This window comes from Chaetodon trifascialis, chromosome 1 (genome assembly GCF_039877785.1).
Source record: "Chaetodon trifascialis isolate fChaTrf1 chromosome 1, fChaTrf1.hap1, whole genome shotgun sequence".
Taxonomy (NCBI): Eukaryota; Metazoa; Chordata; class Actinopteri; order Chaetodontiformes; family Chaetodontidae; genus Chaetodon; species Chaetodon trifascialis.
Window position 1 is genome coordinate 15,094,530 of NC_092056.1, and position 15,628 is coordinate 15,110,157.

Consider the following 15,628-nt stretch of genomic DNA (forward strand, 5'->3'; position numbering starts at 1 on the left):
AGCAGCACATTCCTGCAGCCCAGCTATCAGACGCACGTATAGACAGATACAGACTAAAACCCTCTCTGCTGCACATTACTATTGTTTGTCACAGTCACAGGGTGGTGTGGATGCAGTGCACACACAAAGATGAAATTTAAATCAGTCTGACCTAAAGTATAATAAAATATCATCATGCTGGGGAAAGAAAACGGAGAAACGCGGCACACGTGCAATTGTGAAAAGCAAAAAATATACTATCAAACACTATCTGTCTGCACCATTGTTAATACTAAGCATGTCTTGGGAGTAGGAGAATGAGTGGCAATGGAGGAAAGGAGCGATGGAGCCTACAGCGGTATAATGTTCATATCACTTTCCCATAACTCTTTATCTGGCCTTTCAAACCAGCCCCAGCCCACTGACCGACAGAAAAGCTGAGAAGCTGACAGCTTGATTACACACACACACACACACACACACACACACACACACACACACACACACACACACACACACACACACACACACACACACACACACACACACACACACACACACACACACACACACACACACTGGTACTGATACAAGCTGTGATGTTGCATCATCGGGTGACCTGGCTGTAAATTAGTGACAAGGAAAAATGACCTGCTTATGGTCAAAATCACATTTCACCTGACTGCACTAAAGCATGCCCTCTTTTATACAAAAGGTAATTTATTCATATGGAAAAAAAAAAAAAGATTTTAATTTTAATTACATTTAACCATTCTGCCAATTAGTGATTGTACAATATTTCTTAAATTTGAATTTTATAAAATGTTCTGTTACAAATATGGAATAGAATAAATCATATGAAATGTGAAGGTAGGAGGTGTGCAAATGTCAACATTTTATACCTGTCACTCATTCTCTCTCACACGCACGCATACACACATGCACTTACATTTCACTTACACAATGCAGATTTCACAGACACAGATAAACAATGGGAGGGCAGTTATCACTCCACGGAGCACAGTAACATAGAGGAAGAGGAAAAGGATGACAAAGAAATAGGGGAGGATAAAAAGACGGCGTGTGTGTCGTCAGAGTCATAGGCCAGAGGGGCCCATGTATTGTTCCAGGGCTCAGTGTGGGGAGAGAAAGGCGACCTGGGCCGCCTCTGTCTAAGCGTCCTCCATGTTTTATGCATTCTGTCCTTTGTGATGATAAGCGCCAGTGCCGAGGGTGGAATGCTGGCCTCCAGGGTCCAAGAGTGGGGTGGGCTTATGGGGGGCTGGGGTGCAGCTCGGTTCAATTTTGCAGCCCTTGGAGTGGTCCCTGTCATCCCCTTCTCGCCCGCGTGTAGGCATATGTAGCCTATACGCACACGAAACCGTCGTTCCTCCCATCCCTGAACACTAGAGCTAGCTGCTGCTGCCCCAAATAGGATATATGCACAGTCAGTCGTAGCCGCTCTGCCACACACACACACACACACACACACACACACACACACACACACACACACACACACACACACACACACACACACACACACACACACACACACACACACACACACACACACACACACACACCCCTGGACAGGCATGCATCACATGCATCACACAGGTCTTCGACTCACAGTCGATACAGCAATCCAGAAATACAACGGTCTTTATCACTGTTACAACGCTGCTATCTAACAAACAGCCTTGTTTGCTACAAAAATGATATTGTACATTTATTACGGAAGCAATATTGAAATTCTTGTCAAGGACGCAGCAGATCCACACACACATTATAACCCCCACCCCTTCCATGACTACAACATTCATTTACTGTTAGAATGGAATACAAATTTGTATCACATTATTGTGCTCTAATCTATTGCAGCTTCTGAATTTCCTTCACTGGAGGAGAAAAATCAAGACAGAACCCATACTTTGCTTTTAAACATATTACTGATTGGATTTTTTTTTTCTCATATCTCTATATTCTCTGTATGACTGCCAGACAATCAGAGCAATGTTGCATTATCACAACATAGGGCTGATGTGATTTGAATTTGAGCGCTGGCTTAGATTTTTGGGAACAGTTCAAAATTAATAAAAAATAATGACTATGAAAACAAAAATGTATGATAACAAGGTCTTGATGTGGCACATTCAAAAGACATTAGATTTTCATCGTGCAGTATGCACACAAATCAGAATACGGCTGTGCAGAGACACATGCGCATCTTTTCAGTCGTAAATCTAGTCTACCACAATGATTTAACCAAGATTGTTAACACGATAACATATTGAGAAAGAGCAAACCACAAAAATCCCCGCCAACCTCACTTCAAAAAGATAAGAGGGTGACATTGAAGAAGAAGAAAAGCTCAGACAAGGACAGGGAAGGGAATTTTCGAGAAAAGGGGGTCCTTTCTGTGGATAAAGAGGAGTCCTTTTGGACACTCTGGGCTGCTGGGATTAAGGATCAGCTACAGCATTCATGCACACCACAGGCATACACACACACACACCTGAGCATGACAGTCATCTCTTCCACTCTCCCTTCCCACTCTCTCGCTCACCCCTGTGCTGAGCCGAGATCCCGCCCCCCGCCTGCTCCTTTATGGTAGCATGACAGGCACACTGGCCTCGGCTGCAGGACAACTGGAGGAACTGGTCCTCGACGCACAACCTTGCATATTCAAAACCACACGTCAGATTTAAAGCCGGCATCTGTGTCGACTGCCCTCATCTACTCGTGTCCATACGGCTAATGGCTGACACGGACACTTTACATTCTTCTCTGATTTCAGTGAAGATGCATCCACACAAATGCAGACCTGCTCATGTTTAAAGTGCTCTGCCTCTCATAGAGCGAACTGTATACAAATACCAACTGTATCAAGGAATGAATTTAAACAGACTGATTACATTTATTAAAATACAAGAAGCATAATAATTTTTTGAATTTTTTTTTTTTTTTGCTTACATGGACTCAAGTGCGTTAAATCTCCCATGTATGGCCTTAGCCACCTGGTAACCCAAAGGGGGCTCTCTGCGACCGAGGATATGGTGGTGAGCTCCCCCACAGTGCCAGTGCCCGAGCACGGAAAGGTTGGAGTCAAGAAGAGAGATATGCAGAGACACACTGAGAATGAGATGGGGGGAGAGAGAGAGAGAGAGAGAGAGAGAGAGGCACAGTGAGAGGAGGAGAAGGGGGTTATGACAGCCAGAGGCGCTGTCTCCCATCTCTCTGTGTTACCCCCCAAACCATGAAACGAGCCTATCCATGACGACTGCTGCTCCCTTTATCTCATTTCCCCAACTGGAAGTGCTATTCCTGTCCATACAGTCAAATGACATCTGAATATACCTGTCATGGAATATGGTAATAAAGGGGGACCAAGTGCTGGCAGTGGGCAACTGCTTGTGTTGCTGTGCAAGCGCACACATCCACGTTAAAAACTGTCATCACATCACAGCATTATCACAGCAAATATTTTTGCCATGGTGTGAATAACGGTCACAACAGAAACAGCATACAGGTAGCAAATCTACCATGTGCAACTACAGTCACATTAAGTCACACATGCACAGCACTGCCGTCACACATGAAGCTGCATTTTTTAAACCATTTTGATCTTAACTGGCAGATAATTTTGTTACCTGTTTATAATTTAGTCTACTTTTAATTGCCATGCATGTACTAGTTTAAAACAGCTGCCTGATGCCACAAGAGTATATGGAACAAGTCCAAAAAAAATTAAAACAAATTCTAATGAAATTAATTCGAATAATGAAATGAGTGAAATGTTAAGTATTTTTCATTTAGTCTGAACAGAATGATATAATATTTTCTAATTTTTCCCTAAAATAATCTAACAGCACCTTAATGTTTTTATTCACATAAATATCAAAAGGTTTCTTTAGAAAGATAAAAAATAAAAATAAATGAAAATCTGGCCTTGATAAACATTTTTTTTGAAGAAAGAACTAAACACAAGCAGTGAGTTCAAACTGAAAATGGCCCATTGTCAATTATTTTTCAAGAACGCTGTCTGAGCTAAAACATCACTGTGTTGGCACTTTAACAGCCCACAGCTCTCATGAACGCAGTACTTCCAATATCACACTCAGACATGAGAGTGAGATAATATAGCCAGCTACACCAAACACAACGTCTGACAAACACACATTTGAAACAGAATACGTAGAAATAAAGCCAATGACATGCCTATACCTTTACCAGGAAGTGCTATAATTAAACATAAATATGACAATGAGACAAGACAGGGAAATCAGACAGGTGAGATGACAGTAAACATTTCTGCTGTCTTTGTTTTGTAACAGAAGACAGAGAGAGGGAGGAGGAGGAGGAGGAGGAGGAGGAGGAAGAGGAGAGGAGTGTTACTGTCAGACAGGGGAGGAAGGCAGATCACTCGAGTTTTGGCACAGCAGCCTACCTGCCTCATACACTCTAACACCTTTGAGTTTCCCAATCGGTGGAATCTAAACACACACAATTTACTGTTGCAGACACACAAAAAATACTGGGGTAGGGAACTGAGATAACAATTGAAAAAAAAAAGAAGTAAATCTGAATTTTATGGTTGATTTGAAACGATCAGCCTGAATGCCAGTCCCTCTCTCTCCCTGTGCGTCTGCTCCTCTCCAGTCTGAAAGGTAGGGATCTGTTTATCTGACCTCTTCCCCTGATTCCTCCTCTATGGCCCATGGCTATCTGACCCCTCCACCCAACCCCCTCAATGCTCCTACCCTCAGTCCCCTTTTTCTTTCTTTCTTCCTTTTTTTTTTTTTACCTCTTGCTGCCTGACAGCCTTAACGTTTTTGTTTTACTAAACCTGTTACCGGTCTATTTTTGCTTCTCCCATCCTAAACCAAAGCCAAATCTTAATCCTGCAGATGCTGACAACCACAAGTGCTTTGTGTTGCTCCCAAAACATACCAACAACTACCATCACCCTCTTCCCCCAGCCAGACCCACTCTCTCCCCATCATCCCTCGGCTGTTTGCGCGGGGTTTTCCTCTCTTTCTTTTTATCTCTGCACTCACTCCGTGACCCCTGTTCCCCCTGTTTCTTGCTGTCTGACCTACCCCTCCACCCACACCCACACACACACACATACACACACACACATACACACGCACAGCTCTCACCCCCCTTTCTGTTTCCCCCCACGGTACACATATCCTACCCTTGCCTCTGCTCGCTGGCAAAACCTCTTTTTTCCTCTTTCTTTTCCCGTCTCTATGTCGCGAAAAATATCCAAGACTGCCTTATAATTCTGGCAGCCTTTTCTGCCTCCATGTAGCTCCGTGCCATCCGAAAAGCAGTCGCTATTTTTTGATGATATTTATGAAGATTTTCGTCTTGCAATTACACCTAGACGTCAAGATAACAGTTGCATTTCTGCTCTCTTTATTATATATTTTTTTCCCCGTGCAGATGCGTTTTTGGCGAGATTGGTAACAATGCAGCACAGTTACAGCCAGTAATAAAACTATAGATTTTTGAGGTTTTTGGAAAAGGCCCGTTCAGTTTAGACAGGCTGTCTCTTTGCAAGTCTCGTTTGTGTTTTCCTCCGAGAGTGCAGCCTATTCTATTTTGGGTATGTGGAAGATATCTTGTAGTTTAACTTTTAAAAATCCTACAAATGTTAACTGGCTAAGCGGCTGTTAAATGCATGCAGTGACCTATAGGTTTAACCTGGACCATACTTTAAGTTTCCGGCAGCAACTTTGGAGTGGTTATGTCTGCTTAAGGTCAGACTAATAGGGCAATGTTTTGTTTTCATTCCGGTCAGCGTTTCTCGGGGAAAAAAATGTTCTCTTGAAAGTCAGATACGGTAGCCAAGTAGTTGGAGGCAGCAGATAGAGGCTGCCTGTGTCCTCCCTGTACCACATGCCTGCTCTCTGCAACGCAGCTCAGACTCTCAGGCTGTCCGTGCACAAGGTCCTGCTGATCCGCTCTTGTCATGAAGGAGACCCGGGGCTTCGTTCTTCTCAACACACCACATTCACGTAACACACACACGCACATACGCACACACAAGCTCGCAAACACGAACCCCATCGCGCGCGTACACACGCTCACACACTCTCTCTCTCTTACACACACACACATGTCGATCGATTTGCATGTGACTTCGTCAGGGAATGAGCGAGAATCGACTTAAAAACAACGCTTCAAAGAGGCAAACAGCCATGAAAAATAAAAAAGAAAAGATGGACAAAGTGGGGTAAAGAGGAAAAGTGTTAGCTGTAGACGAACTGAGACAGGGCGGAGGGATTGCACATTTCAGAGAGAGAGAGACGTGTCGGAGAAGAACAAAAAAAATGTGTTTATCCAGAAGAGGATTTTATAAGCACACGACGGTGCCGAAAACCCCTCCTGGATGTGCCAAGAGTCAAATCTGTCAAAATTAGAAAGCGAGAGACGGTCCCTTTCGTCGGACGCTCACGGACCCACAGGCTGGACTTGGAGCTCCTTTTCTGGGCTGCGCTAGTGTGGAGCTGCCGCTGCCCTTCGTCCGCTCAACACAGCCCCTTTCTTATCGCATCTGTGCCTCAAAACACGTTTCTCGACACCCATAAGTCCTCCATACCTTTTCCTAATCCCACCGAAATGCACATATTTGTTTTAAAACCGTGTTTTTCTACGTCCAACTGCTTGGAGAGGATCGCTGTCTTGCCCATTTCTTATCTTCCATTCATGAGGAGGAGAGGACGAACGCTGATGTAAACACAGGTAACGACACGAAGAAAATCGAGAATAAACCAAACTACTTGCATGAAATGAACTTGTGATCGCCAGTCATTTCTCACAATGTGAGAATAGGCAGCTCCGCTACACGTAAACTACGAACAGATAGGAGAGAGATTCAGATAAGTCTACAGCGAAAAGAATAGGATCGTGGAAAACACAGAGAGGAAAAGAGACAAACGCAAAGTTGAAACTTACAATTTCTCGCTGCCGCTTTGTGATCCTCGCTTTTTAATCCAGTATTGAGATGATTTAGCTAAAGATCCCATCAAGGCAGTCCCCTTTTGGTCAGTTTGCGCTTAGGGTGGCAAAAGAAAGATCATTGTTGTTGCGGAGTGTAAAAAACGAAGTAGGTACTATTAGTTGTTAAAGGCAATATAAAAATAATTCGGATGCAAAGCAGGCGATGAGTCTTGTGTTAGAGGGAGCGAGGAAGAGGTGAAAGTGAGATCTGATGATTGAAAAGAAAAAACTCTTTGGATCTTTATTCCTGCTAATTAGTTTCCTGCAAAAAATGGCTGTGATTAATTCAGTGCGCATGTGCTTCATTACACAGGCACGAAGGGAAGGGCTAATTAGCCGCCTTCTGGATCAATAAGATTCAGCAAAGGAGAGAGCTCGGGAGAGAGAGGGAGGGAGGGAGGGAGAAAGAGGAGGGAGGGAGGGATGGATAGATACAAGTAGAAAAAAAGAGGAAAGTAATGATCAGGAATTGAAAATATGGAATTAAGAACAGCGGAAAGTAAGAGTTTGATTAGACGGAAGACAGTGAAAGTTAATACTGGAGCAGGCAGCCGCAGCAGGCGAAGCCCGGCGCTGCACGCACAGCTTTCCCTCCGCTTTTTCACTTTTTTCAAACGTTTTGATGCCGCTTTTTGCTCTTTAAAATCAAAGATATGCCCGTACTTTGGCCACTGTGAGTGCATAAACGATCACGCTTTATTTTATTCTGTCGCTTTCAACCACAGTCTGTCATTTTGGACGCGTGGAAGCTGCACGCGGGGCTGTTTGTGCACTTAGTTTAGTCCACGTTTGAACAACTTATTGAAATACATAAGTGACTTACGGCGGCTGTGGTGACTAAAAGGGAAACATGTTGTTCTTCAGCATAGTATATTTGTAATTATGCAAACAACCGCCCTGTTTGTAAACAACTGAAACAAACACTTGACAAAAATTGAAGCACGTTTAACGCGATTTCTGCTTGTATGCAAAACTGTACAGTGAGAGCAACATACAGGCAGCCACGGTGTGCTGTTGTAATGTGCAGTGAACAGAGATTAACGCAGAGGCACCTGGATATTGTCCGAGCTAACAACGCACATGTATTACTAAATCTATATTTTAAGCTTTAAGGGAAATCCCGTTTGCTCAGAAACAGAAGTTGACATTAAACAGTCCTGATGCGTAGCTTCAAAAATTGTTCAACTTTGCTAAACTTCACGTCGTGCACGCAGGGTTCAGGGAAACGCCAGAATATTTTTTTAATGTTTACATTGCATAAAAATACGGATTTGACCACGAAAGGCTTAACGCTAAGAGACGACTAAAGAGCACTTTGGTCAAACTTGGAGCCATATGTGAGTCTCACCTCACACATCAGTGTGTGTGTGGGTGTGTGTGTGTGTGTGCGTGCGTGCGTGGATTAATTTGAATAAAACAGCACAAATAAAGACTCATCAGCAGATTTTAAAAAAGTGAAAATCAGCTTTGTGAAATGTGGCACAGGTGAAAGTTGTGACGGAGGGGACGTGAAAGACGTGTCGTTTTTCCAACTCCTGTCTGCTCAAAATATCAGCTGAAGTTGAAATTCGGCTGAATACTTTCTCACATTATTGTGATATAAAAGAGACTAATTGTTCCAATGACGTGGGGTTATTCAGAGCACAAAGGTTTCAGTATTTTCCAGTGAAACTGGGAAACTCCTGAGCATTAGTACACCATGTAAAGCAAGTTCTGCTCTTCTTTTTTCCCTCTTCTAATAAATACTTGTTGAAGCTTCAGCGTAGCCCACACGGATGTGACAGTTTATTTAAATTTTATAATAGGCCCTATGTGTCGTGGCTGTTTAGAAAATATGAATAGGTTTACAGCTCTTATCCAGCACAGCAGTGGAAGCCTTGTAAGCTGTAGCACAGAGGGATGATGGGGAAACAGGTTATCGTGACATCTATTGCGAAACTGGTGGGAAACACGTTGTCAATACGTGCAGCTTCTCTAAAATAATAACAGCAGAAACGCGTGGAGAGGTGACAGAGCCGCGTCAAGGCGTCTGGTCAGCTCCGGCCTGCATGCATTCAATTGTCTGATAGATGTATTATGACAAGAAGCCCAGATGGCCGGTGTTTCATTTCATTTCGACGTGTTTCGCGATTAGGAATTTCGAAATGCCTCCATGATCAATACCGCCATAAATTTGTTGAGCTTCTGTCGTTTGTTTTTCTTCATAATCTCTCCGCAAAGCCTCTGCAACTGATGTCCTCTCGTTTCCTCCGAAAGAAAAGACAGTGCTGGAAAAAAAAAAAAAAAATCAACCTTTGAGTCTCTCGGTGCTCTTTGTTATGATAATTTTATTGTTGATTCTCTGAGGAAATGGACAATCCCTCACTCGCAGTATGCACACTTTCTGTGCAAACAGCTCCATATACAGTCCTGGTCCACTGAATACAAGTAGCAGCTTTCACTGATCACATAACGTGCTGTGTTTATTGAAACAATACCGATTTGATAGTCTGCGCCTATATAGTGAATTCCGATACAGAGTTAATAGTGAAATGGCACATATACTCGAATCCGAGCATTGTGCAAACATACTATAGAACTTAAAGTAGCCGTTACACAATATCGTCTAAAAGATAAGCCATAACTGGGATAATAAAACGGCCGGAGATATTTATTTTTTCAGACGTGTGTTGGATAGAAATGCATTGCACAGATAAATCCACTGTCTGTTTTTATTTTTCTAAGATTGCACACAGCTGATATGTTAAGCAGCCTTCTGTGATGTTGTAGTGGTGAAGATGGCTGATGAAATATATGGGCTATATTTTATATTTTCCAAAGGCCTTTGACTTAAAGGTTAGAAGGGTTATGAAACCCCCATGGGACGAGGCGTTTCAACAGATCCAATAGCATATATCCCTCAGAAGAGGCTATGAAAATCAAACTTCTTAGATTGTAGCCTATATGACCAAGACCCATCTCCCCCTCTCCATACCCCCTCCGCCCCCCCCGCCCCCCTCCCTGCTGCTAAAATATATGGTGTGCTGTAACACGGCATTTCCTCAGCACTTGCCTTCCATAAGCCGAGGCAGGCACTCATACCTGTTTTTAAGCAATGTAGCATCTGCTGTATAGCATTCCTCTCTCTCTAAAAAAAAAAATACAAAAAAAACCAAAAAAAACAAGAAAACTGCATCATCCCGTCGAGCAGCTCACATTTTTGCAGTGTGAGAGGCAGAGTGCAGGAATCTCGAGGATTTGTGCGTGTCTGCTCTCTCGGGAAGAAGAGATTGTAAAAATGAATAGGTTGAAAATAGCGTGCGAGAGGAGTTTAAGGGGCTACGAGATAATAAAAGAGTCTGGTGTAATTTGAGGCTTGTAGGAGGCAGCTTTGAGCCAGTCAGTCGCCCAAAGCCTAACAATGCAAACATCAGTTTACAAATTTATGCAAAGGCCTGATTGACATTACTCCATCAGTGGCCATATTGAGCATGGTGTAGGCTAAATCAAAAGAAGACCAGCCAGACGGAGGCCTTGATGCTTTTAGGGCCTATGCATCACTGAAAAGAGGGGGTGGGGGGGAAGAGAGGGGGAACTGACAGGGTCTGAAGCTTTTGTGTTACCAGCGTTCAATTGCGCCTCTCTGTGGGAAGGATAACTGTCCACGTGCCAGCCTCAATAGGCATACATCGATGAGTGGCATTGCAAATTCAACACAACCTGTGGCTATGACAGCCCGCGGATATGACAAAGAAAGGCAGAGTAGCTTAAAATGCAAAATGCTCCGTAGATGTGGGGCACATGAAAGCCCTTGACCATCACCAGAACTGCAAGGAACAAAACAGTGCATTCAAACAGAGGGCAAAGCCTCATAATCGTCTGTAACGTGCTTGAACCATTGCTCTCTGATGGGGACTTCGCACAGCCACGCGCGCTACTCGTCAACTTTTAGAAACATTTATTGTAATATATTCAAATTAAGTGAAATTTAACTTTATGTTATTTTATTTACGCGTCAGCCGGCGTGCGTGTGCGCACGCACGCGCACGCAACCTCAGACAAAGCACAAAGGGAAACAGAGGAAATGAGCAGGGGTGAAAGTATTTAAAGATAAAAGCTGCTATCGAGAAAAGTCATATAACTTTATAAAAAGATAACAACCATTATATTCCGAAGGATTTGGGGATTTAAGATGCTGATAGGCGGCAATATTAACAAGGAGGGTGTCAGTCATATGTTCGGGCTATGGTAAACAGAGATGAAAAGGGCATCAGACATTCTTTAGGAAACAGTCTGAGTGAGATTATGCTATGAAAATATTTCTACACAAAAACTCAGTGTAGGTGGACTTCAAGCTCAAGATGGGGTGCGCAACAAAAACCGCTCGACTGATTATTAAAAGGAAAGTGCATTTGGTGTTTAACTTTTGTGATGGAGTCAGTGAAAAGACAGTTTGAAGAGAGGGATTGCAGCGCCTGTAGGTTGGCTTCTCCACTCTGCTGTAGAACAAGTTTCATGTGGAGGGCAAACCCCTCTTAACTCGCTTAATCCATTTTTTTTGTTTGTTGTTGTTGTTTATGAAATAGAGATGATCCACGCTGAAAAAAAGTTTTTGACATGGCTTTAATTAGCAGCGTAGCAGTGGCCCGTCACAGTCATTTTAGAAAGCTTGAACTTGACTCGCTAGTGGAGGGAAAAGCTTCATTTAAATTTTAAGAAAACACCTATGCTCATTTGCAGATTAGTCTGTGATCCTGGACTGAATGAAGCCGTTAATTCTGCGCTGTTTACGCCACATCGCTGCTCATATGAGAGGCTGCTGTCCGGCTCTCCATGCGTCTAGGGTGGATAGGGCAGCGCAGCCAGGTGCAATGGGAGCGCCCTCTTATGTTCAGCCTGACCACTGGGATCAAGCAGCGCATCAACTCTTCTGCAGGAGCCAAGCGCCTGCGGACCAGCTGGGCTTTGCAAAAGCGCACCTTTGCTTCTCAGTCTAACATTATACAATATATCAAGCTGCCTCGCGTGTAAATGATGCAAATGAACACGGGTCGGGTTATTGCCTGGTCAAAAGAGATGCACACCATCCGCGGCGGAAATCACAAACATTTCAGACAAATAGTTCACCAGTACAGTCAGTCTATTCATGCCAAAGCACACTGTCCGAAACTGGGCGATGGTTTCCAGCCAGTGGACAGTTAGGGAGTGACAAAGAGCAAAAGCCCAACTCAGATCAAACTTGAACTTGAACCTAAATAGCTGAGCATCCTGCAGAATTCAGCACAGCTGATAGATAGATCGATATTCAGGAAAATAACACGATTTAACGAGGAGTGAATATTTAATTAAACACTTATTGTTATTTTTTAGATTCGTTATATTTTGTCTGTGAGGTGCAACATGTTTTACACTCTGGGTGATTTTCAAGCAGCATGCTTTTTAAAGCGTTTGTCTCCTCGTGCACAGGAAACACTTTTTTTTTTGTTTTGTTTTTTTTTTGTGTTTTTTTTGCAAACCTTTTCCATGCATTTTATTTCTTAGACTTTACTTTCAAAAGCAGCATTTGCAAATATCCCACTGCTGCATCCGCCTGTGGCCTCGTAGTTTCCTCTTTATATTCTTGGGTCATGTTTGGTACATGAAGTGTTCTTGCAGTGGACACATCTCTGTGTGGTGATTTTTTTTTTTTTTTTCAGCTTTTTGTATCAAACTGAAACGCATCGTTTGTAATAGTCATAGCTGCTCTTTGACTTCTAGTCTTGCCTGCTTTACAGCGTGTGTTATTACAGATTATTTATTCACCATTCAACTGGTTTTCACTTTATTAGAGATGTAGAAATGTATCCGCAGTAGAAATGTGCCCCCAGTGTTTTACAGGACTGAATCTTGTGCTGCTCATATCGCTGAGCATTTTGTTTTTAAAATGCTTTTGTGTTAAACGCATGTTGATAGTTCTTCCTTTTCATTTTTCTCTCATTTTTTTGCTTGTTTGTTTGTTTGTTTGTTGTTGTTTTGTTCCAGATGCTCTGTATGTCTTATTATGGGAATGTTTTGACCACTGTTTTTCCTATTTGTTGACTCTATAACTGCCTGTTTACAGCAATATGTTGAAATTTGTTTCTGATGAATATTTTATTTTTGTGTGGTGATCTCAGTATATACTCTTGGAATAAAATGTCAATATTAAAATGCTTCTGGACAAAATTCGACGCATCATCTGCCCGTTTTTTTTATTTAATTTAATTTTATTTTTTTTTTACATCTTTTTGCTAGACATCCTGAGATTCAAGTATTTCTAATGAAAATGGGAAATTGTTTAGCACGTGTTGAAGTCAGATCGCATGCAAACCAGCAACGCAGGAGCAAAGCTGACATCGTATTTCTGAATGCAGGCTGAGGTGAAAAAACAGGACCTGTTTCCTGCTGCTGCTGTTGTGATTTTAGAGTTTGGAATAGAAAAAAATGACGAGCGGCCGTCTGGTCAGTCTGCCTCATTTACATGAGAAACAAGAAGGCATATCAATTCGTCTCTCTCCCTCTCTCTCATCCATTTACTCGTCCTGCCACTACTACCTTATTAATGATCCTATGCATTATTCAAAAACAGTTTGGACGTTTGCGTTTTCGGAAATATTGTCCTGTTAACACATAATCAATCCACATCTGATGTCTGTCAATATTTGGAAAATGTCGTAAAACATCCAAAAATGTCCGATGTTTGCTGACTCGACTCGAATGTCCAGAATGTTTCATCCTGACCACTGCGATGAAACCGACTCAAAACACACACGCCAGACACACACACGCGCAGACCCCCCCCCCCCCCAAAAAAATCAACGAGCGTGACTCTTTCTGTCTCACTCTTCTCCTGTCTCTCCCTCCTTCCAATGTGTGTGTGTGTGTGTGTGTGTGTGTGTGTGTGTGTGTGTGTGTGTGTGTGTTGGGGGGCATATTTTAAAACGAGTTAGAAAAATAAGACATATTATTTTGACATATTATTATTATTATTATTACTATTACTACGACTACTGAGGTGCACAGTTGCAAATGTCTCCCTCAGACCAACGTTAAAAAAAAATAACGTTATACACACAACAACAGAACCAAACTGCCTGCCAAGCCTCAGCGCAGCCTCATCTCACCAGCTTCAAGTTCATAATACGTTTTTAGAAGAAACTCATTTCCAGTTAATTTATCAAACTGCAGTAGTTATTGATGCAATCCATTAAAACCTCCTGATAATGCAATCTAAGGATTGTGTATGCATTTTGTTTTTGTGTCTTTCTAATGAAGATGCCTTAACAACAGACGCCTGGACAGATCTCAATATGTAAGTGCACCCGGACATAAATTCCAAGTGCACAAATAGCAAAAACACTCCGCAATCAAATGCGCAAGAACGCGCAATAAATAGTGCAAAAAAAGGAAACATGGAGGCAATGCTCGTGAAGTCTGCCATTAAACCACCACGTTACAAATTATGAGCGTTTCACGCCAAACTGTCAACTAAACGTGTAATTTCTAAATTACTCTGAAGCAAATACACCATTAAGCGAAGATCAATTTGTAAAGAAAGAAACGAGCACACATCAGGCCTTCCGCCAACACGCGCTGAAGGTCGGGGATACAGTGAATAATGGAGAAATCCTGGGAGCTGCTGTCACAGGCTCTGGGTGAGAGACTTGCAGGACTCGTGGGGTTTTACGCGCTTTGGAGAGGCTCACTGAAACAGAGGGATCCCAAATCACAGCCATATGACCACTCCAGGCAACAGCAACACTAGCTGGTGGTAAACCGACCCAAACCGAATCACGGATCCCTGCAACGCCAAAAAAAAAAAAAAAAAAAAAAAACCCGCTCCACTCCGTGCTCGCTGCATCCGCACTTGAATATAACAAACTTAAAGAGAGTAATTTTCCTTGATGTCGAGCAGAGCCCCCAAACAACAGGACGAGATGAAAGATGACAGGTGGAAGCGACACAGAAGGCAAATACAGATCTAGGATTATCGCCAGGGGTCAAATCCAAACCGTGCGTCACACACACACACACACACACACACACACACACACACACACACACACACACACACACACACACACACACACACACACACACAGCCTCAGGATGCCTCAACATTGTCTATCCACAGTATATGGGGTCAAACAAGACAGCAATAATTCCAAGTTTGTCCTCTGACAATCCACACACACACACACACACACACACACACACACACACACACACACACACACACACACACACACACACACACACACACACACACACACACTACACATTACACAGTGAAATCCAGAAAATGCAACATTTCGCACACAGCGATTTAAATAACGTAGCACGCAGTAGTTAAGTTTATAAGGCTATTAACACGCCAAATTACACACCCAATTGCCGATTATTGGAGAAGTAATCAGACGTAATGAGTTGTACAATTCAAATCAATGACGTTAATCTGAGGACAACAATGATGCAAATGACGATGAGCTAACTAAGGATGAATAGTCTAAATGTAATGGACCAGAATGGCCGAGCTACAGTGAACAGAGCGGAAGCTTTTGGCTTCTCTTACGTGGCTCTTCAGTGTTTGACAGTGACACAGACCCAGTTGCCACACACACATCCACGCGCTCACAAC

General features: G+C 42.8%; 1 protein-coding gene across 3 annotated transcripts in view; it reads right to left on the reverse strand.

Annotated features, from left to right (window-relative positions):
* The window catches only part of zfhx3b (zinc finger homeobox 3b), a 214,270-nt gene that overhangs the window by 134,443 nt on the left and 64,199 nt on the right, over positions 1 to 15,628 (reverse strand). For 2 of the 3 annotated variants that reach the window (XM_070960036.1, XM_070960019.1), the window contains exon 1: positions 6,949 to 7,351. The exons of the other annotated variant lie outside the window; for it this stretch is intronic. The gene's annotated coding sequence lies outside the window, so the exon portion shown is untranslated. Of the gene's footprint in view, positions 1 to 6,948; positions 7,352 to 15,628 lie in introns of those variants that run through there. 3 annotated transcript variants of the gene reach the window in all.